This window comes from Triticum urartu, chromosome 7A (assembly GCF_056163025.1).
Source record: "Triticum urartu cultivar PI428250 chromosome 7A, HENAU_Tu73, whole genome shotgun sequence".
NCBI classification, from domain to species: domain Eukaryota; kingdom Viridiplantae; phylum Streptophyta; class Magnoliopsida; order Poales; family Poaceae; genus Triticum; species Triticum urartu.
Window position 1 is genome coordinate 11,000,939 of NC_141879.1, and position 3,714 is coordinate 11,004,652.

The 3,714-nt window shown below is 48.8% G+C and overlaps 1 non-coding gene across 1 annotated transcript; it reads left to right on the top strand.

The window, feature by feature from the left end:
* Positions 1-3,151: 3,151 nt before the first annotated feature.
* On the top strand, positions 3,152-3,455 carry LOC147956900 (signal recognition particle RNA). The gene has a single exon (XR_015612438.1).
* Positions 3,456-3,714: the final 259 nt, after the last annotated feature.

Genomic DNA, 3,714 nt, shown 5'->3' on the forward strand with positions numbered 1-3,714 from the left:
TCGCAGAAAACCCAGGCAGAGAAGCTGGTATATCTCAGATGACAAACTCCCGCAGTAAAGACTTGAATGACCTCTCCCAGATCATTGCCGGTGGAAGAACTGGCCCATAAAAGACCCGAACCATGCCAAGATGAATGGGGTCCAAATGCACAACCGGTGGAGCTTGCAGAGGCTGCTGGACTTCGAGCATGTCCTCATCATCAGAAGAATCCATGGACGGGTTCAAAATCATGGAATTCTGGTCCTGGGCTGGCTGAATCTCTTCCTGCTGCTGCTGAATAGGCTGAACCTGTTTTCCCATGGGCCCCATCCCTCATTGTGCTGCACATTATCAGCCCACCCTGGCACATCATTCTGACCTTGATTTGGGCCCGGAAGAACTGGATTCCAGCCAAGAGCTGGGAATGGAGGCATTGCCCAAAACGGTTGCGGCACCTCAGCTCCAGGCATCGGGTGGGGATTCCCATTCAGAGGCATAGGATCTTCATCCGCTAGGATCATGGCACCAGCAAATTCTCCAGATAAAATATAACAGCCAGCAGACCATGACACCATAACATCGCCCCAATTGGCAAATTCCCTAAAGGTCACCGAGCGAGGGACGAGTGCATTATCAGGGAGCGAGGCACAGACCAAAGATCTAACCTTACGCCTGTCAGTGTTGTTCCAGTAATGAAACTGCCCGAAGGTGCCAACCATATCAGCAATGCATTGAGTGTTTCTATAATCTAGTGGGATGCCGATGAACATCAGCCACCCCGTCCGTTGGCCATGAATAGCACGGAAACCCTCACCCTGATTATGTGGGATAAAACGGACAAAGAACTCATTGCCTTCTTCATCAACTCCTAAAGGAAACGGCGGGTGCAGAGTAAAAGAACCCCTGACAACTGGATCTTCCATCTCGAACAGACCGACCCCTTGAAACCAAGTTTGAGCAGAAATAACCGGAACATGCATCACTTGAACTAGGAAATCAAGAACCTGCTGACGACGGACACCAACCAGCTCAGGAGGTGGGATCGGCTCCACAATGGCCACCATGTACTGCTCATGCGCTCGAGGTGGAGGAACGGCCGGTGTGTAGAAGGTGCGGGGCAGACGATCTGCTCCGCCATCTTCAATGTCAAAGCCCGCAGGGATGAAGCGATGCGGGTCAATCGCGTACACCGCCATTGGAGGCTGTGGAGTAGGAGCTGGACCGGAGCTGGTGGAAGCTTGGGTATGCGAGGCAGGGCGGATAGGCGGCGATGGTGGCGGCGGAGAAGCAGAGGATGGGGTTTTCTCCGGAGTCATTTGGCCTCGTGAAACTGGAGAGACGAGGGAGGAAAGGAAGTCCTCTTTTTTGTCTCGCTTCCCAAAACCCGGCGATGGGACTTTGGGCACCCAGACGGACAAGTCAGGCGGCTGGCCGGTGCAGTTTTTTTTAACGTGTTCCGAACGAAAACAATTGCGGCAGCGGACCTGATTCGTGCATGTCTCTGACGTGTGGCGCATAGCCAAACAGTTCTGACAGTCCCAATAACTCGCAGCCATATCTTCAATCATATCGTCAAAACTTTGCAGATCCATGATAATATCCTGGGGGAAGAAGCTCCTGAGGCCATGGGTGATGGACTGCTACTTTCGTCATCAGACAGGCAGATGGGCTGGACCCTCGAGCCCAGCTGAGGTGGGGAATCCAAACCTTCCAAGGAAAAAACTAATCGATCACCCGAAGATCCAGGGTTAAAACGGGCAGGAGATAAACCCTCCGGGGTAGCCCCTTCATCAGGTCGATCGTATCAGATAGATCCCCATTGACTAGAATTCTTGTCGAAGAGGAGCTGAGCGGCACTGACAGACAGTTGGTAAAGCCTCTTCCAAACCCTCTTGCAACCAGCAAATCGAGCAGGAATTCCCATGACACTGTATCAAAAGCTCGTTGGATGTCAAGCTTAAGCATCAGTGCCGGCGTATTTGCTCGGCGGAATGCTTTGGCCAGCCCGTTGACGTAACAGAAGTTGTCGTGGATGGCTCGTCCTTTGATAAATGCGTTTTGGCATGGACCGACGAGATCATTCATCCGGCGCTGAAGCCTCGTAGCCATGATCTTGGTGATCAACTTGGCGAAGCTACAAACCAGGCTGATCGCCCTGTAATCTTTTGTGGTCAGGGCCTCTGCATTCTTTGGAAGTAGAATCATAGTTGCCTGGTTCAGCCGGTGGTGGTGCGGCTTCCTGTTCTAGATCACAAGTGAAATGTCAGTGACTCTGTACATGTTAGGATTTGTTGTAAACCGTTCCCCCTGTGTAACTATCCTTACCAGTTTGAGAAAGTTGCTCCTCTTTCTGCACACCATGGTGCGGGCTTCATAATCATAGATGATGATGTTGTGGTTCGTTCTCGCTTTTCGTGCTTTGGTCTGCTTCTTGCCTTGCATCCTTGGGTCCTCATTTTGATCACTACCATAACAGGTTGTTTATCATCGATGCGCTCTCGTCGTCAGATGTTTCATCATCTGAACTTGACGATGCATCGTTCATGAGACTCCTCAATGGCTTCATGCTGATGCAGAAAAAGCTTCTGATAAACGTCCCCTCCAAAAAAGAACTGCTTGTTGAGCCACCTGCATCCAATGGTGTAATTGATGATGTTAACAAGACTTGTATCATCAAGAAGATACAGAACTAGTCTCTTTCTTCGCTAATTAACCTTCCATGTCGGATTCTTTTTATTAGCTAATTGCACTATTAGATATTGTACACGTCGTCGGATCGGGACCGCCGTAATAATAATCTTATAACTCAAGCATTCATGATATATATAGAGATTGTATATTGTTTTTCCAATTGACATGTGTTTGGGGTTCTTATAAGTAAAATATTTGTTAGACCCGGCTTTAATCATGCTGCACTTTATACCATTTCTATTTCTGCTAAGCAAGTTCACTATGCTAATTAGCACTGAAATCCACGAATGGGCTGCCCAAACCTTGTCCAGATGCCCACGTTCATTACCCAAAACGACAAAGGCCGAAGCTGCCAAAGCCCACGCTAAGAACATTTCTCAGTCGCAGCAGGATGCACAACACTCCACTTGGTTTAGTCTCACCTCGCCAACCGAGAACGCATTCGACCAGCTTAAATAGCTACCTCCACCTACTTCATTCGCCGAGCTCAGTTGCGAGAGCTTGTAATCCGAATGGGGGCATTAAGATGATGTGCACGCTGTTGTAGTGTTGCGGGCCTGGTCTGGGTGTGCTACTGCTGGCCTGCCCGTTCCAAGTTGTGTAGTGGGCCGCTTGGGGCCTATGCGAAAGCTGGGCCTCACGGTCCATAATGTGGGAGGCACAGCGTGAGGCTGGCTTCACAGAGCAGCGACAACTGCCCGCTTCCAACCGTGGAAGGATAACAGGCCGCTGCACTCCTTGGCCGCTTGGGCCTCGCAGCCTACTCTAGTGGACCATCACTTTTTTAATTGTTGCGTATATAAGTATTTTTGCTCCGCTCAAAAAGAATTTTTTTTTTTGCTTACTCTTTTGGCTCTTGATTATAAACTGAAAGTATTTATTGCGCTGCGGATAAGTATTTTCATTTTTTGCGCTGCGGATAAGAGATTTATTTGCTTACTTATTTTGACATGAGTACGAAATTGTGAGCATTTCATTTTTTTTGTTGCACATTAAAATTTTATTTGCTTACAATTTTGCCTCTTCAGTATAAATTGTGACTC